This window comes from Triturus cristatus, chromosome 7 (assembly GCF_964204655.1).
Source record: "Triturus cristatus chromosome 7, aTriCri1.1, whole genome shotgun sequence".
In the NCBI taxonomy this organism is placed as follows: Eukaryota; Metazoa; Chordata; class Amphibia; order Caudata; family Salamandridae; genus Triturus; species Triturus cristatus.
In genome coordinates, this window is record NC_140590.1 from 521487200 (window position 1) to 521511627 (window position 24428).

General features: G+C 47.2%; 1 long non-coding RNA gene across 1 annotated transcript in view; it reads right to left on the reverse strand.

The window, feature by feature from the left end:
- LOC146810007 (uncharacterized) overlaps nucleotides 1-23890 on the reverse strand; it is a 59876-nt gene extending 35986 nt beyond the window's left edge. Inside the window, exon 1 of the long non-coding RNA XR_014965617.1 lies at nucleotides 23598-23890. This is a non-coding gene — a long non-coding RNA (uncharacterized LOC146810007). The remainder of the gene's footprint in view (nucleotides 1-23597) is intronic.
- Nucleotides 23891-24428: the final 538 nt, after the last annotated feature.

The window sequence follows — 24428 nt, forward strand, 5'->3', positions numbered from 1 at the left end:
CCTGAGCTCAAGGAGGTGTTCCAGATCTGATTTAGTGGGGCGTTTATGCAGGGCTCCAAGAGTTTAAAAAACTGGGACGGGCAGGGATTAACCAGCGACCTAGATTTGCAAGTTAATAGTTTTTGCAAGGAAGCATCAAGAGAGAGAGGGCGTAAATGTATTCGCACATCATTTTTGTCGAGAGAGACAGTGGGCTCTGAGGTAGTCTGGGTGGAATTGAAGGTAGCATAGCTAGCTTGGACTTTGTCCTGGAAAAAGTCAGACAGACCCGTACAAAGGGAGGGGTAGGGAGTACCGTACTGGCGATGGCTACAGGTTTGGTAAAATCTTGGACAATTTTCAAGAGCATTTAATTTACAGGCCCTGGACACATATAGTGCACTTTACTAGGGATTTAGAAAAAAATTAAATGTGCCAATTGTGGATAAGCTAATGTTACCATGTTTAGAGTACAGTATAGACTATTTTCTGCTGGACCTGAGAATGTGGCCTAGAATGGTCGATATGACTGTGGGTCACACCACAGACAATGACCACAACCCTCTGTAATTACACTTGGTATCCCTATGGAATATCCCTCAGAACTCTCCTAACATCACCCTTACGTCTAGGGAGGTTCACCCAACAAATTACAGTAGGCGGTTTACATGGTCTCAGGTAATTATGGATGTAGACAAACTTAAAACAATCAAGTCTAATCTTTTGGAAAGCACTGCATATTTACATGGACTGGCTCTCTACCAGACAGGGCTGGACGAGATCCCGTACTGCCATGACCACTTATTTAAACAACAGGCTGCTTTCTTTAGAGAACCAAGACGTCTCCAGCAAAAAAGAAAGAAGACTATGTCGCAGTTTGTCTGGTTAAAAAAAAAGAGTAGGAGCCTTCGAAAACAACTAGCTAATGCCATTAGCATTAACAATGTGATGAAAATACGGGAAGTGAGGAGATCTTACAAGCTAGCCCAGTCTAGAGTGAAATGGGAATGGGACAAGAGTAGATGGGAGCAAATTCGTGAGGTCTGTGCAAAAAAAGACTCAAAGCACTTCTGGCTCCTAGTAACTAGGGGGATGCCAGTAGACCCCTGACGCCGACCTACAATATCTCAACAACACTTTTTGTTACTCTTTTCTGGGCCCTGAGTCTCTCACAGGGAAGACTCCATCACTGGCAGAGTCCATCCTACTGCCATTGATTTCTCCTCGAGAGATGAAATCATGTCTAGGGTCAACTCCATTGTAAGGGCTAAAGCCCCTGGCCTGGATGGTATCCCGGGCGATGTCTTTGTAAATGACCCCGAGAATTGGGCATCTTACATGTTGGCCCTAGCTAATGGGATTGCAGCAGGGACCCAAATACCATCTTCATGGAAGGGAGCAGACGTAATTCCAGTATTCAAGAAGGGCGATAGATCTGTACCCTACAACTACAGGCCCATTAGCCTCATTGATTGTGTACAGAAGGTCTTCGCTCCCGCACTCCTTTTAAAAATACAGGCCTGGATTACTGACCATAATATCTCGTCTCCATACCAAGCTGGGTTCAGGCAAAAAATAACTACCATTGACCAGGCATTTTGATTTATTTTATTGACCTGGCAAACGGTGGTTATTGGACATGGAAGCCTCTATGTAGCTTTTATTGATTTAAGGTCTGCTTTTGACCTGGTTCAAAGAGATAAGCTTTGGACTGTTCTTAAAGAGATGGGCCTCCCTCCCATGGTTTTAGCACTTGTCATCTACCTCCATGAGACTAACTACGCAAGGGTTCACTGGGGCAATCAAGGATAGCTCACTGATTAAATTAAAGTCAACAAGGGGGTCCGGCAAGGCTGTGTACTGGCACCCACACTCTTTTCGTTATTCATAAATGGAGTAGTTCAGTACCTTTCTAAGGTCCCCGTAGATGCCCCCACCCTAGGAGGCGACAAAGTGGTAACACTGTTGTTCGCTGATGACACTTTGGTAGTCTCCAAAACCCGTAGAGGGTTACAACTGCTTTTAGACTGCTTTAAGGCCTTTTGTGACTCTCGGGGCCTAGAGGTTAACACCTCGAAGACAAAGCTTTTAATGTTGAACCCACATAAAACATATAAATTAAAGTTAACATTGGGTGGGGTCCTGCTGGAGAAAGTGAGTACCTTTGACTATCTGGGGATCACTCTCTCCGACAACATGTCTTGGAAGCCCCAGGTATTGAATCGCATTCTGCACCATAAACAGATAACCGGGGCCTTGATCAAAGAGCACAGGTCCTGCCATAGCAAACCAGTAGCAGCTCCTCTCCACATTTATGATTGCAAGACAATAAGTTCAGTATTGTATGGAACAGAACTGTGGGGATTTGAGAAGATGGAAGGTCTACTGACTACAGAGAACAAGTTTCTGTGGGCATTAGTTTCACTCCCGCAGAATACCCCTCTTCACCAACTAAGGCTGGATAGGGGACGAGCCACCATTATCGAGAAGGCTAAGTTATGCCCCCTGTTATTTTGGCTCTTTCTAAAATCGACCGTAGAGTTGTCTCCTTATGCTGCTGCCCTGTATAAAATACAGGCACTTCATTTCTTGGCTTTGGGAGGTAAAATCTCTGCTCACTGCAATCGGCTTAGAGGGACTGTGGGATTCTAGGGATCCAGAAGGGCTGCCTACTATGGAATTGCTAAAGAAACATTATTGGCACTGGGTGGCTCGGTCTTCTCTTTCATACTCTTCCTGGGGTTGTTCATCTATGGCGTTTAAACTGTCCGCCTCATACGAACAATATCTGGAGGCTATCACGATTCCCCAGGATAGGAAGCTGTAAATGCAATTTAGCTTTGGCTCACTTCCTGTGAATCTTCTTACAGCTTCCTGGCGTCTGCCATCCACGTTTCACAATTTTGCCCAGGCTGTCCTCGTGTTGTTGAGTCGATATGTCATATATTTTTTGCCGGCCCACTGTATCAGCGGGCGAGAGCCAAATGGCTAGCTCCCATTTGCAAATGTTTCCGTATTCGGTGTCACCTTAAGGCGCTGCACATCCTAAAATCTGATGCTAGTTTACTGGTAGTCTGCGCAGTAGCAAAGTTTCTTGGCATTATGTGGGCAATTCGAAGGTCTGTGCTGAAATTGCAACATCATTATATATGACAATGTAAAACATTTTAATGTATTTTTTATGGAGTTTTAAATCTCTATCTAACCTTTGCGCAAATGTGAAAGTCGTGATTCTAACTGGGTTAGCTTTTTAGCGCTAGTCCAATCACTAAGCCTTTATGGCGGGGCTTGTCGTTTATTATTCCTTTGTGATTGGCCCTCGTTGAATTTTGTGTTTTAGTGCTCTGTGTTATTTGTATCTTTTAAATCAATTTTAGGCAATGGAGTAATAATTTTAACTGATCATAGTTGTATTCTTTGTATGCATGAATTGTATGCATTTGCACTTTTATGGTCACATGACCGAAATAAAGTTTATGATGAGAGTACAGAGCATATGCACTTTAGCAATGGTTAGCAGTGGTAAAGTGCACAGAATCCTAAAGCCAGCAAAACTGTAGTCAGCTAAACAGGAGGTCAGATGGCAAAAAGTTAGGGAAACCACACCAAGGATGCCAGGTCTCACATGGGCAAACTTGAGGCATGGGTGGCTGAAACAAATATCATACCCTTCTATTAAACAGGATTCAGGAAGCATTCTTCCACCATTGGCAACATTGTGGCCCTGTCATAACAAGCACACTGTGCCTCAACTCCTTCAAGGCTGCAGCTGTTTGCATGCTTTGTGGACTATTCTGCTTCTGCCAACAGTGTTGATCCCAATGTCCGCTGGGCAAAGCGAACTGATTGGGGCATACCGGCCAGCTTCCTTACAGCCATCATCACACTCTACTCAGTGACTCATGGATCCATGTCAAGACTGGTACTGACAACATGAAGACCAACGTAATTTTTACCATACAGGGGTCTAAAGCAAGACTGCACCCTGGCTCCTACGTTGTTTAATCTTTTTACTGCAGATTTAGGTCATTCACTAGCCAGGGCAAACTCATTCTCACCAAAGATTTGGTTCCACCAGGCTGCCGATGATTTAGTACACAGACGATCTTCTTATATTAGTCATACAACAATTGGTTTGCAGCGCTCACATAATGAACGCCGCGCTTACAGCACAGCGTAAACATTGGTGGTCAACCCAGACAAATTAAAGGTGATGATCTTCGACATGTACGTAAACAAGCATTAAAAATGCAATAGGTCTAGCCTTTCATTCAGTTAAAGCCATTTGCTTTGCTATAAAATACCATTAGCAAAGCAAATGGCTTTAACTTATTCAAAGGCGAGACCTATTGCATTTTCTATACTTGTTTTTTATTACTGTCGGTGCGGATTACTGGTGGGACCCGGCACACACAAACCCCTTCTGGGCCCCACTCTTCACTGCTGTTTCCTGTCCAGTGCCCTCATTTTACCCGCTCCCTCTTGCCTCTTAATTTGTTTTTCACCCCACCCCCTTTCATCACTCTGTCCTCTCCGTCACCACTCGTGTCATCTCACTGTTAGCTCGCTCCTCTTCCTATCCACTCCACTCTTCCCCTATCTTCTGTGTCTATTCTCTTCCATCTCAGATCTCAGACTGTTTTGCAACCTGACCCATCTCTCCTTCACCCAACAAGTTCTCTCCTCCGGTTCCACCTCCTTCTGCTCACCCCTCTTCCCCTTCCCCCACCCTGGCTCGCGTGCCCAGCCCTCTTCACATCACGCTTACTCTTCTTCACACCCTGGCCCTTCTCTTACCCTCTTTTCCTGATGCCGTCGCTCCCACCCCAACCCGAATTCTCTCCACCCCGCTGCTCTCCGTGCAGCCCCTAGCCCCGCCCTGCTATTATCCCCTGTCTCCCTCAGTGTTCCGAGCCGTGTTGCACACTCCCCGTCACTGACGCTGTATAGACACCGCTCTTGAATGACTTGCTTCGTGTCATCCGCTTCTTTATGCTGTATGACAAGCACGCGCTGCTCCCGCCCCTCCCTTGCACGGATGCTCCCGCCCCTCCCGCGCAGGGATGCTGGCTGCACGAAACAGTAATTCCTCCCCAGCAGAGGTCCCTTCCACTTAGGGAGCACATCTCCCCCGCTGACAGCTCTCTGTAGGAAAAACTCTCAGGCGATGGGATCCCTTTTATTACCGACGGGCCTCATTTATAAAAGTAGGAACTTGTTTTATACCCACTAGCGTTTACCCGAATATCGATGCACTGTAAACTAATGTGCAATTGTACATATATAGTTCCCAGCACCATATTGTATCCTGCTTCTTGGCGCTACTGATGTTATTGAGATAGGAGGGAGTTGACAAACTGATTAGCCCAAGATTACACATTGTGTGGATGCGGATACATTGAAAATACAATTCAGCTCGTCACTTTCCACCGCCGTCTTCACACAAGTCACCACAAATTAATATCAGATGCTAATATCAACTGAGCAACAACCAAAGGAAATGATGGACGGAGTGTTGAACATTGCAAGCACTCACCCCCAGTCAACTGATCTGGGTTTAATCCATCACCATTCTTTAGCCCACTCTGCCACCCCAGTTCAGACATGGCCATATGCAAATCAGTCTGACCCTGTGCCTCATGGGAACAGTCCAGCCCGAACTGCCAAGCCATGTCTTCCCTGGACCGGAAACAAGCTTCCTAGGACCGGTTTCTGGCATTTCAGCCGTCTTCAGCCAGGCTTGCTTGAATCCAGTGGCAAAGTGAGCAAGGGACTCACGTATGAGCATACCCTGCCAACTTATGGCGAACAAAGCAACAACCAAAGGAAATGATGGACTGAGTGTTGAACATTGCAAGCACTCACCCCCAGTCAACTGATCTGGGTTTAATCCATCACCATTCTTTAGCCCACTCTGCCACCCCAGTTCAGACATGGCCATATGCAAATCAGTCTGACCCTGTGCCTCATGGGAACAGTCCAGCCCGAACTGCCAAGCCATGTCTTCCCTGGACCGGAAACAAGCTTCCTAGGACCGGTTTCTGGCATTTCAGCCGTCTTCAGCCAGGCTTGCTTGAATCCAGTGGCAAAGTGAGCAAGGGACTCACGTCTGAGCATACCCTGCCAACTTATGGCGAACAAAGCAACAACCAAAGGAAATGATGGACGGAGTGTTGAACATTGCAAGCACTCACCCCCAGTCAACTGATCTGGGTTTAATCCATCACCATTCTTTAGCCCACTCTGCCACCCCAGTTCAGACATGGCCATATGCAAATCAGTCTGACCCTGTGCCTCATGGGAACAGTCCAGCCCGAACTGCCAAGCCATGTCTTCCCTGGACCGGAAACAAGCTTCCTAGGACCGGTTTCTGGCATTTCAGCCGTCTTCAGCCAGGCTTGCTTGAATCCAGTGGCAAAGTGAGCAAGGGACTCACGTCTGAGCATACCCTGCCAACTTATGGTGAACAAAGCAACAACCAAAGGAAATGATGGACGGAGTGTTGAACATTGCAAGCACTCACCCCCAGTCAACTGATCTGGGTTTAATCCATCACCATTCTTTAGCCCACTCTGCCACCCCAGTTCAGACATGGCCATATGCAAATCAGTCTGACCCTGTGCCTCATGGGAACAGTCCAGCCCGAACTGCCAAGCCATGTCTTCCCTGGACCGGAAACAAGCTTCCTAGGACCGGTTTCTGGCATTTCAGCCGTCTTCAGCCAGGCTTGCTTGAATCCAGTGGCAAAGTGAGCAAGGGACTCACGTCTGAGCATACCCTGCCAACTTATGGCGAACAAAGCAACAACCAAAGGAAATGATGGACGGAGTGTTGAACATTGCAAGCACTCACCCCCAGTCAACTGATCTGGGTTTAATCCATCACCATTCTTTAGCCCACTCTGCCACCCCAGTTCAGACATGGCCATATGCAAATCAGTCTGACCCTGTGCCTCATGGGAACAGTCCAGCCCGAACTGCCAAGCCATGTCTTCCCTGGACCGGAAACAAGCTTCCTAGGACCGGTTTCTGGCATTTCAGCCGTCTTCAGCCAGGCTTGCTTGAATCCAGTGGCAAAGTGAGCAAGGGACTCACGTCTGAGCATACCCTGCCAACTTATGGCGAACAAAGCAACAACCAAAGGAAATGATGGACGGAGTGTTGAACATTGCAAGCACTCACCCCCAGTCAACTGATCTGGGTTTAATCCATCACCATTCTTTAGCCCACTCTGCCACCCCAGTTCAGACATGGCCATATGCAAATCAGTCTGACCCTGTGCCTCATGGGAACAGTCCAGCCCGAACTGCCAAGCCATGTCTTCCCTGGACCGGAAACAAGCTTCCTAGGACCGGTTTCTGGCATTTCAGCCGTCTTCAGCCAGGCTTGCTTGAATCCAGTGGCAAAGTGAGCAAGGGACTCACGTCTGAGCATACCCTGCCAACTTATGGCGAACAAAGCAACAACCAAAGGAAATGATGGACGGAGTGTTGAACATTGCAAGCACTCACCCCCAGTCAACTGATCTGGGTTTAATCCATCACCATTCTTTAGCCCACTCTGCCACCCCAGTTCAGACATGGCCATATGCAAATCAGTCTGACCCTGTGCCTCATGGGAACAGTCCAGCCCGAACTGCCAAGCCATGTCTTCCCTGGACCGGAAACAAGCTTCCTAGGACCGGTTTCTGGCATTTCAGCCGTCTTCAGCCAGGCTTGCTTGAATCCAGTGGCAAAGTGAGCAAGGGACTCACGTCTGAGCATACCCTGCCAACTTATGGCGAACAAAGCAACAACCAAAGGAAATACCGAGTGGTAAGGGTATGCCCAGACGTGGGTCCCTTGCTCTCCATGCCACCGGAATCAAGCTATCCTGGCTGAAGAGGGGTGAAACCCCGAAACCGGTCCTAGGATGCTTGTTTCCAGTCCAGGGAGGACCTGGCTTGGCAGTTCGGGCTGGACTGTTCCCATGAGGGACAGGGTCAAGACTGATTTGCATATGGCTGGGTTCAAACTGGAACGGCATGGTGAGCAAAAAAACGATGGATTTAGGCCCAGATCTCTGTACTGGGGTGAATGTATGACATTTTTCTGCATTCTGTCCATCAACTGTTGTTTTTGCATTTGTCACCCCGAGTGGTAAGGGTATGCCCAGACGTGGGTCCCTTGCTCTCCATGCCACCGGAATCAAGCTATCCTGGCTGAAGAGGGGTGAAACCCCGAAACCGGTCCTAGGATGCTTGTTTCCAGTCCAGGGAGGACCTGGCTTGGCAGTTCGGGCTGAACTGTTCCCATGAGGGACAGGGTCAAGACTGATTTGCATATGGCTGGGTTCAAACTGGAACGGCATGGTGAGCAAAAAAACGATGGATTTAGGCCCAGATCTCTGTACTGGGGTGAATGTATGACATTGTTCTGCATTCTGTCCATCAACTGTTGTTTTTGCATTTGTCACCCCGAGTGGTAAGGGTATGCCCAGACGTGGGTCCCTTGCTCTCCATGCCACCGGAATCAAGCTATCCTGGCTGAAGAGGGGTGAAACCCCAAACCGGTCTTAGGATGCTTGTTTCCAGTCCAGGGAGGACCTGGCTTGGCAGTTCGGGCTGGACTGTTCCCATGAGGGACAGGGTCAAGACTGATTTGCATATGGCTGGGTTCAAACTGGAACGGCATGGTGAGCAAAAAAACGATGGATTTAGGCCCAGATCTCTGTACTGGGGTGAATGTATGACATTGTTCTGCATTCTGTCCATCAACTGTTGTTTTTGCATTTGTCACCCCGAGTGGTAAGGGTATGCCCAGACGTGGGTCCCTTGCTCTCCATGCCACCGGAATCAAGCTATCCTGGCTGAAGAGGGGTGAAACCCCGAAACCGGTCCTAGGATGCTTGTTTCCAGTCCAGGGAGGACCTGGCTTGGCAGTTCGGGCTGGACTGTTCCCATGAGGGACAGGGTCAAGACTGATTTGCATATGGCTGGGTTCAAACTGGAACGGCATGGTGAGCAAAAAAACGATGGATTTAGGCCCAGATCTCTGTACTGGGGTGAATGTATGACATTGTTCTGCATTCTGTCCATCAACTGTTGTTTTTACATTTGTCACCCCGAGTGGTAAGGGTATGCCCAGACGTGGGTCCCTTGCTCTCCATGCCACCGGAATCAAGCTATCCTGGCTGAAGAGGGGTGAAACCCCGAAACCGGTCCTAGGATGCTTGTTTCCAGTCCAGGGAGGACCTGGCTTGGCAGTTCGGGCTGGACTGTTCCCATGAGGGACAGGGTCAAGACTGATTTGCATATGGCTGGGTTCAAACTGGAACGGCATGGTGAGCAAAAAAACGATGGATTTAGGCCCAGATCTCTGTACTGGGGTGAATGTATGACATTGTTCTGCATTCTGTCCATCAACTGTTGTTTTTGCATTTGTCACCCCGAGTGGTAAGGGTATGCCCAGACGTGGGTCCCTTGCTCTCCATGCCACCGGAATCAAGCTATCCTGGCTGAAGAGGGGTGAAACCCCGAAACCGGTCCTAGGATGCTTGTTTCCAGTCCAGGGAGGACCTGGCTTGGCAGTTCGGGCTGGACTGTTCCCATGAGGGACAGGGTCAAGACTGATTTGCATATGGCTGGGTTCAAACTGGAACGGCATGGTGAGCAAAAAAACGATGGATTTAGGCCCAGATCTCTGTACTGGGGTGAATGTATGACATTGTTCTGCATTCTGTCCATCAACTGTTGTTTTTGCATTTGTCACCCCGAGTGGTAAGGGTATGCCCAGACGTGGGTCCCTTGCTCTCCATGCCACCGGAATCAAGCTATCCTGGCTGAAGAGGGGTGAAACCCCGAAACCGGTCCTAGGATGCTTGTTTCCAGTCCAGGGAGGACCTGGCTTGGCAGTTCGGGCTGGACTGTTCCCATGAGGGACAGGGTCAAGACTGATTTGCATATGGCTGGGTTCAAACTGGAACGGCATGGTGAGCAAAAAAACGATGGATTTAGGCCCAGATCTCTGTACTGGGGTGAATGTATGACATTGTTCTGCATTCTGTCCATCAACTGTTGTTTTTGCATTTGTCACCCCGAGTGGTAAGGGTATGCCCAGACGTGGGTCCCTTGCTCTCCATGCCACCGGAATCAAGCTATCCTGGCTGAAGAGGGGTGAAACCCCGAAACCGGTCCTAGGATGCTTGTTTCCAGTCCAGGGAGGACCTGGCTTGGCAGTTCGGGCTGGACTGTTCCCATGAGGGACAGGGTCAAGACTGATTTGCATATGGCTGGGTTCAAACTGGAACGGCATGGTGAGCAAAAAAACGATGGATTTAGGCCCAGATCTCTGTACTGGGGTGAATGTATGACATTGTTCTGCATTCTGTCCATCAACTGTTGTTTTTGCATTTGTCACCCCGAGTGGTAAGGGTATGCCCAGACGTGGGTCCCTTGCTCTCCATGCCACCGGAATCAAGCTATCCTGGCTGAAGAGGGGTGAAACCCCGAAACCGGTCCTAGGATGCTTGTTTCCAGTCCAGGGAGGACCTGGCTTGGCAGTTCGGGCTGGACTGTTCCCATGAGGGACAGGGTCAAGACTGATTTGCATATGGCTGGGTTCAAACTGGAACGGCATGGTGAGCAAAAAAACGATGGATTTAGGCCCAGATCTCTGTACTGGGGTGAATGTATGACATTGTTCTGCATTCTGTCCATCAACTGTTGTTTTTGCATTTGTCACCCCGAGTGGTAAGGGTATGCCCAGACGTGGGTCCCTTGCTCTCCATGCCACCGGAATCAAGCTATCCTGGCTGAAGAGGGGTGAAACCCCGAAACCGGTCCTAGGATGCTTGTTTCCAGTCCAGGGAGGGCCTGGCTTGGCAGTTCGGGCTGGACTGTTCCCATGAGGGACAGGGTCAAGACTGATTTGCATATGGCTGGGTTCAAACTGGAACGGCATGGTGAGCAAAAAAACGATGGATTTAGGCCCAGATCTCTGTACTGGGGTGAATGTATGACATTGTTCTGCATTCTGTCCATCAACTGTTGTTTTTGCATTTGTCACCCCGAGTGGTAAGGGTATGCCCAGACGTGGGTCCCTTGCTCTCCATGCCACCGGAATCAAGATATCCTGGCTGAAGAGGGGTGAAACCCCGAAACCAGTCCTAGGATGCTTGTTTCCAGTCCAGGGAGGACCTGGCTTGGCAGTTCGGGCTGGACTGTTCCCATGAGGGACAGGGTCAAGACTGATTTGCATATGGCTGGGTTCAAACTGGAACGGCATGGTGAACAAAAAAACGATGGATTTAGGCCCAGATCTCTGTACTGGGGTGAATGTATGACATTGTTCTGCATTCTGTCCATCAACTGTTGTTTTTGCATTTGTCACCCCGAGTGGTAAGGGTATGCCCAGACGTGGGTCCCTTGCTCTCCATGCCACCGGAATCAAGCTATCCTGGCTGAAGAGGGGTGAAACCCCGAAACCGGTCCTAGGATGCTTGTTTCCAGTCCAGGGAGGACCTGGCTTGGCAGTTCGGGCTGGACTGTTCCCATGAGGGACAGGGTCAAGACTGATTTGCATATGGCTGGGTTCAAACTGGAACGGCATGGTGAGCAAAAAAACGATGGATTTAGGCCCAGATCTCTGTACTGGGGTGAATGTATGACATTGTTCTGCATTCTGTCCATCAACTGTTGTTTTTGCATTTGTCACCCCGAGTGGTAAGGGTATGCCCAGACGTGGGTCCCTTGCTCTCCATGCCACCGGAATCAAGCTATCCTGGCTGAAGAGGGGTGAAACCCCGAAACCGGTCCTAGGATGCTTGTTTCCAGTCCAGGGAGGACCTGGCTTGGCAGTTCGGGCTGGACTGTTCCCATGAGGGACAGGGTCAAGACTGATTTGCATATGGCTGGGTTCAAACTGGAACGGCATGGTGAGCAAAAAAACGATGGATTTAGGCCCAGATCTCTGTACTGGGGTGAATGTATGACATTGTTCTGCATTCTGTCCATCAACTGTTGTTTTTGCATTTGTCACCCCGAGTGGTAAGGGTATGCCCAGACGTGGGTCCCTTGCTCTCCATGCCACCGGAATCAAGCTATCCTGGCTGAAGAGGGGTGAAACCCCGAAACCGGTCCTAGGATGCTTGTTTCCAGTCCAGGGAGGACCTGGCTTGGCAGTTCGGGCTGGACTGTTCCCATGAGGGACAGGGTCAAGACTGATTTGCATATGGCTGGGTTCAAACTGGAACGGCATGGTGAGCAAAAAAACGATGGATTTAGGCCCAGATCTCTGTACTGGGGTGAATGTATGACATTGTTCTGCATTCGGTCCATCAACTGTTGTTTTTGCTAATATCAACTGGACAGCACTTTTGCTATCGATATTGTGAGGATGAAGGTGAAGGTGAAGTCACCGCAAGAATGAAGGTGGCGTACAGAGCAGTGTCAAGCTTTGAAGACCGGTCGCGGATTATCCCAACAAGCTTTTCGACTTTCTGCACTATCTGAACACCTCTCTTTTGCGAGCTGCGCCCCACAATTATAAAGTGTTTTAATGATTTACATTGTTCATTTTTAATGATTTACATTTCAAAAGAAACAGATTAGATGTAAGAATACTGATGCCACAGAGGGAGGAGATAGCGAACCGAATGCTGGGAAAATGGCATAATTTGGACAGAAGTGAGAGAGCCAGGTAGAGACGGCTTGAATAGACGTACACGAAATGCTGGTGGTGAAAAATATTTTAGATGCAGGCGACATGGGGTTGGAGAGCTTCCGAGCCTGTCAGCATTTCTTGTCGCAGATAGAGCAAGGGCCGCCGTGGGGGTCCCATCAGAATTCCGTCTGTCCGCATTGCCAATAGTTCTTCTTAAACGCTGCAGGGCAACCAGGAAGCATCGTGCGCTTTTTTTTTTACCCTTTTCACCTTTTTTGAAACACGGAATAAGAATAGTTGATGCTTCTGGCACTCGATACACTATAAGAAAATAAAAAGCAGCGGTGCTACATGTCTTTTGTCGTTTCGTAGCACTGTAAATACATGCTTCGTTTTACTGACCTTGATGTTACATGCAGCTCCCTACAGCGGAGTAGTGGACGCTGGTAAACAGATATACTCCCTGCTACACTCATCACACCGAGCTCTCAAGGTGTTGTTTAAGAAGTGAGTGGCTCTCCCAGTGCATGCTTGCTTTTGTAGTTATGCATTTGTGTTGGAAGCAGAACTGCAAGTCCCACAATGCACGAAGAAACACACAACTGAGTTAGCCCCCGCCTTGCCTTGCTGACATTTGCGGTAAGTATTAACGTTAACTGGTCAGGCTTTGCAGAGGGTTAATGCACCTGCTATAAAGAGGTGAAGGCAACAGGCTCAGATGCCACCTAACACTCATCGTTCTGAGACTCGTACATGAAGAGAACCATTAAGTATAACCTGGCAGCATACCTGCTTCCAGACTCTGCTGATACAACACTTAAATGTCTATCCCTGAGATTTAGACAGGTGTAATAGTGGCAGTGGTGCAGCTTCAACTGGTGCAACAGGTGTAGTGACACCACTACCCGAGGGGCCCGTGAATCCTAATTATTGCTGTTTTTTTAATAATGCCGTCAGCATCCAGATGGCCCGTTTCCTTCCTTTCACTAGCGCCCATGGCACACTGTCTACTCACATCGATTTATGAAAGGGACACAAATTATTCTTATTATGAAATATAGTAGCTCTGTATACATCTTAGGCATTAGTTGCTATATTTGTCCCCTCCCTCCCCCTCCTTCCTTTCTCCCTTTATGTATCTTTTGAATATGTATTCTTTCATTACCTATTTTAATTTTTTTTTTTAACGATTTTGGTTACGATATACATTGTTATCTAGGTATTCTTGCTAAATAATAATATTTTATGTATTGCCTTTATTCGTTGTATATGAACAAAAACAAATTCAATAAAATATTCTGAACACAAAAAGAAAGTGCTTCATGACAGCCGTGAAGATCCAAGCCAAAGGGAGGTAACCAAAACACCTCATTTCCAATGGCCGGCCACAGTTTAACATAAACAGTGACTCCGACCAATGGGAATGAGGGGCGGGGCTTAAATCCCTCTTCTGAAAATCCTCTCTTACAAAATCTCTCGCAGAGGCAGAGCAGGGCTCTGCCCTGCAACACACGCGAGACCTAACAAAAAGAATCTAAGATGGGGGCGTGGCAACCAATGGATTTGTCAAACATTAAAGCACAACTATCTTAACATCTGGTTCATGCACACAGGCAACCCGACTTTCCAGCTCAAACACATTAATGGGAAGGCTCAGGCACTAACATTTGCTTTATGCAGGCTTAATCAGCAGTTACACTCTCCAACAGCCGAGGCCATGCTCCGAGTTACTCAAAGTTACCCAGCCTCGCCTATGGTCAACATGCCAACCCAGCCTCGCCTATGGTCAACATGCCTAACTAGGGACTTTCACAACAACACTGGACAAGGCACAGTGTAGCACCTTCAGGCGGCTGTTCCAACCTCAAAAATACACCCCTCACTCGCTGTCTGGAATTCAGGCTGCACACCTGAGAGAGTGAAAGGAAAGCTGTATTCCTTAAGTTACTTCTATGCAACGCTACGAGCCAAAATCAGTCTTTAAGAAGGCGCACCAAGCGATCTACAGTGCCCCGGCTAACTCGTGGGCTACACATCTCCGACAGGCAGCCTGTGATCTAGATACCAATCTGGACATGCAGATGGCCCTGGATGACCGTATTCACCATAAAAGCGATCTTGAGGTCGCACTGAGCTTGAGGAAATCTGATCATCTATCTCTTCTCTCCGTTGTTTATGTCGCGCCTATTTTAAAATCATACGAGGATGCAAAGCACAATTATAGCTAAAGTCGCCTCTAACTACAGAATCTAGCCAGTGCATCCTGGGAGCTCGACTCATGGTCCTCACCGTCTAATAATTTCTCTCAGCCTGGACACCTGCATCAGGGGGCATGACCTTCCGATTCTGCGATTATAAAAAAGATCTATGCTACATTTATCACGTTGCTGCCTGGGGTTTTTATCCGCACTTTGCAATTTATTAAAGCCGATGTTTAGGGCAGTGTCTCCACCTGCAAGGACGCACTGGAATTTTGTTTCGCTGCCTCTCCTCCCACACACTGGGCTCGCTTTGGCAAACATGTGGATAAGATCAGGAAATTGCTTCGATGGTGAAACAAAACAATGTATGACAAAGAAGAATTCATTCGTTTCACCCTGTTCCAATTAACGCCAGGGTTTATTATTTTGTGTTGCCTACAAACTTATTTTCACCACCAGGTTATTAGTTGAGACCGCCTGGACAGAAATCACACTGTTCTAGTGACTGAATACAACATTTAACGGGTCAAAGGCCACAAGATAACTTTTGCAAATTTTTGAAATCTACACAGCACTCGTTGTCTAGAATTAGCTGTGTCTGGGGTCCAAATGAGGCTGAACATGTATTTTTATCTTTTTTTAAATCCGCACATTATGGATGGTGGATAATATGGCAAATGCAGTACATTCATAATTATGTGGCACACCCTAGGTTTTGCAATTATTATGTGGGATCCCCTATTTTGAGGGCAAAGGGGGCTCTTGCACCACAATAAAATAAAGTTACAAATCATATGGCCTGGTACTTGCCTAAAACCCCTTTTAACGAAGAAACCCCCAAATCCGCCCTTGTATGGATGGGTACCCCCTCCTCCGCAGCCAGGGCAAGCATTACAAACCACACTGTTCTTGGATTAGGGGGAGTGACCCTATGGACGTATTTATTACATATTAACCTCTTCCATGCTCATGACGGCTCCCGGCCGTCATGAGTCACGGTGGGCGTGTGCGCACGACGGCCGGGAGCCGTCATGACCATGCCCGCGATTGGAATGTTCAGCACGCTGCGGCGGAATTTGCGCCGCAGCGAAGAGGTTAAAAACATTGATTATTACTTTTTATTATGTACACTTTACGCAGAAAGTCCAGATACATGTCACTTGTCTAACCTTAACATGTTCTAATACAAATTCCACTCCTATCGTAATCTACAAATGTAGATACTTTACTTTCTGCATGTCCCCTCTAGAGCCTAAGGCAAGGTCAATGACTGTCAGCCCCAGATCCTGGTAAACTACAAATACTACTCCACCGGAGTAAGCTTGCGTAGGGGGTACAGCTTATCGGACGGATGCTTTCCCCCAGGCGCCCCCCTACGCCCTAAACCTTAAACTTCATAACAGGGGCACTGGCAGCCCCAGATCCCAGTAGAACTACAAATACTACTCCACCAGAGTAAGCTTGCGTAGGGGATACAGCTTATCGGACGGATACTTTCCCCCGGCCCCCCCTACGCCCTAAGCCTTAAACTCCATAACGGGGGCTGTAATTCTGCATACTTGTGCCCTGATGCGCATGTGCGTGCGAGGTTGGCCACTGGCCTACTGGAAAGAGTGGCTTCCCTGGCCTCCGCACCACGACAGCCTACTGACCAGCTGTCACTGCCCCTGGAGTTACATGGTGCTGGCCGCTAAGGACCGAAGACTATGTTTACCAATCATGACCTTCCTGCCACAGGCCAGCATAGTTGCCCGACTATCTGGCCTCCCCCTGCGCTCACTAGGAGGTCATGCCCTGTGTCTTGTGCCCTCCAACCATGCTAAGATGTCTTCCATAAATGCCTGATTCCCTTTGGATGATAAGTGAAACCCCGTTTTGCAAAAAAGAAAATGCTCCCCCCGAATGTACCCATGCCCTATTGACTTCAGTTTCTACATCAGTACCCTACGTCCCAGGCGAGATAAGTCATTCCCTCCTAGGTGCAGGATACAGATTGCTGGTGGTCCCTTACTAACGGGGGCTGTTTCTCATAAAGCGCAGTTCACCATCTCCCTGCATTGCCCCACGCACAGTCCACCCTATCCATGAAACACTATTTTTGTTCCTAACTTACGCGTTCCGACCTCGCCGGCTTCTCAAAAGACATTTTCTGTAAATGACGGACATATGAGTGACCAACTACTCAGATTTCCTGATGTTCCGGGGCCCAGGAATACACTTGGGCCATCACCTAAGTTGTTTGTTCTTGGACTGTTGATCGCCATCCATCTGTGTGACAAGGTGATTTCCTCCTGTCGTGACAATGGGCTGGTGCAGACTTCTCCCCTGAGTCACAGGGTGAAGAAACTGCATGCAAACGTGAAAAGAAAAATCGTCAGTGCACTGCCCCACTGGCGGGCTAAAACATACACATCAGCACATAGCACTAAGTAACCGTGTACCTGCGCAAGCTTCTCTCCAAGTTGCATAATGAAGAACTTGCAGTTAAATGTGCAACAGAACTGATGGGTTAAAGCATGTGCAGCCGCACGCAGCGCTTGTAGCAGTTAGAGGACCACTTGCCGATCTTCTTGACCTGCTCTTCCCTTAGACCCCTTGCCACTGCTTCGGTGGCCGCCCCAGTTCTAAAGGAGTGGGTCCCCAAGTTAGCTGAATCCAGACCGGCGTCCTGAGTGGCTAAACCCATGACTCTTTTGAACTGAAAGATAGTGAGGAGTGACCCATCGCCATGTAGAAGGAGTGGCCCCTTGACGACATCATGAGACTGTACCCCCCCTTTACCACCCACACCCTCAGCCCAGGGTGCATAGGTACGGTGTGACAACGCGGACCACCAAATGCGTAAGAAATCGATGCATAGGTACTGTGTGCCACTACATATGCATCTAGTGCAAAAGTGTACAAGCACAGGGTGCATAGGTACTGTATGATACGACCAAGGCATCTAATGCCGAAATGTGCCCAAGCACACAGGGAATAGGTACAGTGTGACACAACTCAGGAATATACTGCTTTATTTGAACAGGCCCAAGGGTGCATAGGTACCGCGACACAAACACGGACATCCAATGCCTAAGTGTTCAGGCACAAGGGTGCTGAGGTATTGTGTGTGGCACAATGCATTAATAGTATAAGTGTACGAGCCCAAGGGTGTGACGAACCACAGGCATATAACGCTTGATTGCACAAGCACAAGGGTGCATAGGTACCGTGTGACACACACAGACATCCAATGCATAAGAGTTCAGGCACAAGGGTGCCGAGGTACTGTGTGATACAATACATAACTTATTATAAGTGTACGAGCCCAAGGGTATGACGAACCACAGGCATATAACGCTTGATTGCACAAGCACAAGGGTGCATAGGTACCGTGTGACACAACACGGACATCCAATGCATAAGCATTCAGGCACAAGGGTGCTGAGGTACTGTGTGATACAATACATTACTTATTATAAGTGTACGTGCACAAGGGTGCATAGGTACTGTGTGATAAATCCACAGGCATATATTGCATACCTGTACAAGCACACAGGTGCAGAGATAGAGTGTGACATAACCAGCTTCCAATGCATATGTGTGCCTGCGATGGGTGCATAGATGCTATTTGACAACAGACTCCTAATTCATGTGATGTGTGTGACAGCACACGCGTGCATATGGCACTCTCAAACTTGTGACAACGAGGCCTGAGATGTATTGATGTGACATCACAAGTACTGATAATGTATGTAAGTGGCATCCCAGAGGCAGGCTCCTCACAGGACTGACATCAAAGACTTGGAATATATTGATGTGACCTCACCACGGCTTGGAATGTCTTGATATGACGCCAATAGTAAGCAGTCATGTTTCAACCTGAAAAACTTCAATGGTCTGACTATTCTGTGGGAAATAATGGTCACCCCATGGATGCGTAGCATTGCGTTCTTCGCGCTCAGATTGACCAGACACATTCTCCATGAGTAAGTTCTACGACAAAATGTGGCATGAAAGTAGAGCGAGCTAACCAGGCTTTCATCACTCTTTAGCAAGCAGGGATATGTACGCTTCCGCACGATTCGTTTGTGAAACTACAATGCGAATAACGGGTAATAGACCGTATATATACCCTGCTGGCTGACCCGAAGCAGGGCTTTTAAACTTTACATTGATCACAGACTTTCAATTCCGACCGCTTAGTCTAGCCTCGGTTGTATTACATCAGGAACATTGAAATCTGACTTTCAATGAGAGCGCCTAGCATAGCGCCAGTTGCATTACATAAGGAACATTGAAATCTGACTTTCAATGAGGGCGCCTAGCATAGCGCCAGTTGCATTAAATGAGGAACTTTGAAATCATACTTCCAATTAAGAGCGCTTAGCAGAGCGCCAGTTGCATTACAGAAGGAACATTGAAATCAGACTATCAATGAGAGCGCTTAGCATAGCACCAGTTCCATTAAGTGAGGAACAATGAACTCAAAAAATCCAATTTAAAAGCGCCCAGCAGAGCACCAGTTGTATTACATGAAGATCATTTGACATCAGATTTTCAGAGAGACTTTGAGAGCGCTAAGCATAGTACCAGTTTCATTACATGAGGAACATTGAAATGGTACTCTCAAATGAGAGCGCTTAGCGTAGCACCAGTTGCGTTAGCTGCTGAACATTGAAATCTGGGCCTGATAGGCTGAAGTCCATTCGTGCCCAATGCAATCTGTGGCCAGATCACAGGATCTGCGCCAAATCGCAGTGTGCATTCTGACTGCTATCTTGTACCTTATTGTTTTGACCAGCAAACATATCCTCCTTAAAATCACAATCAGACAAATTGGACAAGATATGGCATCCCATATATCGGAACCTAAGTTCGCTATGCATTAACACCAGTGATTTATAACAGCCATCTAGCCGGTTGAAATTCTAATTTCCATGTTTTTGTTATTAGTTACTCTTGGCATTACGATCAGTGTAAGAGTATGTCGGCTCATTGCAGGGCTCGCTGACCTGATGCTGAGGGACTCAACATTATGTTGAGAGCACTTAACATAGCCCAATTCCATTATATGAGGACATATTCATATTTGTTAGGCACGGGTAGATTAACTGGCACATGCATCAAGAAAAGCTTTTGTGAGTCCTTAATTGCGAATATTAAGGAATCGCAATTAAGGACTCGCAAAAGCCTATGCATGTAGGAATCCCTATTAAAATAGCGATTCCTTAACATTCATTAATTGCGACTCACAAATTGCGAGTCGCAATTAATGAATGGCTTCCCATTCATTCCTATGGGCCTCCAGGCCCATAGGAATGCTTTGGAGATTGCGGGAGCAATTTGCGAGCACCAGTAGGTACTCACAAATTGCTCCCGCAATTTCTAGGGTGCAAGGGTGTCAAAATGACACCCTATTGCACCCATGTATTTGAACTCTGCACACATGTTGCATACAATTTACCATGAAGTCCAGCTTCATGGTAATTTGCTCCCGCTAATAGCGAAATCGCTATTTTTTCAACTTTAATGCATTGCATTTAAGGAATCTCAATTAGGGATTCCTTAAATGCAATCGCTATTTAAGGAATCGCTATTTTGAGATTCCTTAAATTGCGATTTTTGCATTTGGGAGGATGCATCCCAAATGCAAAAATACCGGTCGCAAAGGGGCAGATTCTGAGAATCTGCCCGTTTGCGACCGGTTTTTGTGGTTGATGCATGTGCCTGTAAGTGAACTCCTGCCTTACTCCTGCGTATCATGCGATGCAGTCGTGATAAGATGGACATGATAAAACGTGGTAAGCACCCCCCGGTAACACACACGCTGTAACACGTGTTAACACCCATGCGGTAACACTTATGTGGTAATACCCAAAAACGACAATACTTTTAGGAGAGGCACACACTGAATTTAACTTAATCAATAATGTGTTTGTTCTGTCTTAAACTGTTTTAAATAAAAGCGTGCTGCAGAGGAGGCACGCAACAGTCATGAATGCCAACTTTGCACAACAATTTTAGGGTCGGTGAGACCCGACTTCTGCGCACTGTAACTGACAGGTTAAAATACCTGAATATTTAATACATTGTTATTATCACAATTTTAAACCCTGTGAATCTACTGTCACGTAGGAACTAGCGTACTATGACCCTCCAGTTCGCGTTAGTAGACATTCACTGAGTAGTTCGACCGAGAACTCTTTACACTTCATTACTTAAAACCGTTACTCTAGTTTTTTTCAGACCGCGTTTGTTTCAGACTTCAGATTCTGTTCACGTCGTGCCATATGTATTAGGATTAAGGTATTTATTCTTCAAAGTAACACGTTGGTGGTTAATGTCTAGTACACTAGTTCCTACGTGACAGTAGATTCACAGGGTTTAAGCAGATTAATCACCCAATTAGAATACCGTCACCCTTTGGTGGAGGGCTTTCTGTCTACTTTAATGTCGTTTCTAAAAAAGATCCATCTATAACTCTTATTGTTTGAGTTGAATGAAGTATAAGTTGCTTTGGATTTAATGACGCTAGTACTCCTACAATTGTATAGCATAATTTTCTTGTTTATGTTGTAGAATTTGAGCCCCTGAAGAAGAGCCAGTTCAGGCTCGAAATGCATTGGGCAGCAAGATAATTTTCTGAATATTCTATTCATTTAAGAACTTGGATTGAACAAGATGAATATATGGACATTCAATGAATAAAAATTGGAATGTATTCATAATAATGCTTTGGATTCGTTGAATTTGCAGTGTATTTTATGTTTATGAAAAGTATAAAATTCATTCAACCATAAAAATTGTGATAATAACAATGTATTAAATATTCAGGTATTTTAACCTGTCAGTTACAGTGCGCAGAGGTCGGGTCTCATCGACCCTAAAATTGTAATACCCAAAAACGCCCATGTGGTAACATCACTGCAGCCACCTCCATGCGGTAACAGCCACTTTGATAACACACGGTAACACTCACACAGTAACAACAACTTGTTAACACCTACGTGGCAACACACGGTCACAGTCACGTGGTAACACCCCCATGGTAACAGCACTGACTGTTTGTTTTCAGTGTTCCGCCTAATTGCATCACGCCTCATCTCAACTATTTCTATCCTGTGGCCATGTTGCACATAATAAACATTTATGTCTGAATTTGCGATGTGGTACTCAAATCAGATGCCTACCCTCTCATTCAAAGGGACAGGATGCACGTGCCCAACCCAGTCACAGAGGTGGTAACCCTATTTGTTGTGCAAGCATCCCCCGGAGACCCCCGTCATATGCCCAAAAATTACGAGCATAAAAACAGCATTCCACTTACCCTGCAAAGTACGCCCCCCTTTCTATGGGCACCTGAAATCAGGCACATGAAATCAGGTCACTGATCAGCAGTAGATTTGATACATCACCGGAAGGCTGGGCTTCCCAGATATCAAAGGAATTCAAACACAAAATTAATTTACCGGATTCCACAAGTGCCATAACACAGGGCAAGACGGGCGCCGTTCTCCTGAGATAATCAAACTCCCGGGGGCTCAAACGTGGAAACATTCGAGAAGTTGTGCGGCACTCACCTCGCCCTAATAGTTATGCATACAACCAAAAAGCCACCCCCTCGGGGAGGCATGAAATTAAATAGCTATCTGTGGCATTACCAAATCACACTTTATGCTACCACTACTGGGAGGTGAACCAAGTTTCTGACATAAACACACCAAGCTTCCCACAACAGATATGCGTGGCCAGCATACAATAACAGATAACTTATGTATGAGAAAAACAGAGTTTCATTATTTCAGGACCACAACTCTGCAAGAAAACCCTGGCCCGTAACCCCACTGTCTTCGGCACAAAGTGCAAGGCCTTGCATACCTCTTCACTATCAGTTTGGTCCAAAGAGTGCCTCAATGCTCTTGAGCTCGAAGTGGCACCCTCAAAGGTCATACATGACCCCACTGTTTAACCGCAAGAATTAAAGGATGAAACTTATCTGCAGAAGAAAGGACTTCTCATAGTGCAGTGTCTGCTGGCATCACCCACCCTGCTCTGTCAAGCACCAAGGAAAAATGCCGGAGCAAACATACCCCTGCGGTGGGCAAGAAATCATCACTAATCAGTGGCTGTGCGCAAATGGTCCACGGATTAAGGCATTGAGCGGTGTTACTATTGGTCGAGGTAATAGTTAAGAAAAGGGAGAAGTTGTGTGCTAAACACTTTTTTATACACCCTTGAAAACACCCAGCACACGGGATGCTGCGCACAAACAAGCACAAGCGCACTTTGACGCCACCTTAAGCCCCTTCCCAACCTTGTGATACTTCGCAACCAACATGCACGGGTACCTTGCTGCCACTGTACCTAGGATTAAATAATAGTACAGCTGGACAGTGATTGACCCTCCAAAAATCCTGCCTTTGGCGCTCACTCGTCTTGGGAACCATACAATCATGCGGCAAGAAAATCCAGCCAGCCAATCCGCTGCCGATTTCTGGTGTGCATACAACTGATTGCCCGCTCGACACGCTCACGTCTCCCGCTTGCTATGTTGAAATAACATGATCTCCAATATGTATATAACAATCTTGAAAATAAATTTGAAAGTTCAAATAACAGTGCCCCCTGCACCATGCACCTCTCGCTCACCACCTGAGCTAACTGCTCAATGCTCGTCCCAGCAAAATGCTCGGATCCATACAGTCATGCGGCCAGAAATACCACCACCGTTTGTGTACTTAACGTTTGTTTTAAACACCCCTCCTTGCGCACCGTCGATCGCACTCTGGCCCTACCGATTCAGCTGCCGCTTGTCCTCCAGACAATTCCCGCAAACGCCGCCACACCTTTCCCGCTGAGCAACGCTGATGAAGATTGTCTGCTCTTACACGAGCGCCGCCACACTTCCGCGATCTTGAGTGCCGCCAACCGACCTGCAGGGAAATAAAAGAAAACAAGTTACGGGCCGCCGATGGCCTGTGTGCATTCCTGGTGGGGGCACGAGGAACAAGAGACTGTTCCTGTGCCCACCGCCCCCTTTTAAGAGGGTGCAGTGGGACCACCAGGCAGGCTGGTCTAAACCAGTCTTCATCAAACGTCCAGCGTTCGTGTGAACCGAAGCACTTAAAGTGCTTCCGGTTCACTGCCGGGGTCTGGCGCGACCGCCATAATGGCAGCATACGCTAGATAGCGCGTTGCCTTGCCCATGGGTGCTCTGCATCTCGATAGTGGTATTTCTGATCGAAGCTTGGAAAGGTTATGATTTCTACACATACATTAAGCAGAATAATACACAAATTGTGGTATACGTCAAACAATGCAGCACCAGTGTGTGCCTTCACTAAGGGCCCACGGCACTATAGTAGATATAATCCTTGCATATTTAATTTCGATTTTCAGTCTTCGTTGAATAGTAAAATACTAACCAGTTTCCAATGAGGTAACCTCCTTCCATTTAAACACTTCCATTCTCACTAAGGTACTGTCCTGACATCCTGATGTTTCACTTCCTTTAACACAGTTCCAAGTAACTCAACTTGCTAGGTAGGGCTGCAGAACAATTAAAGTGGTAAAAAACTCTTCCAGAAAGCCTTCTTAGACTGCAAGTTTCAAAAACACACATCTTG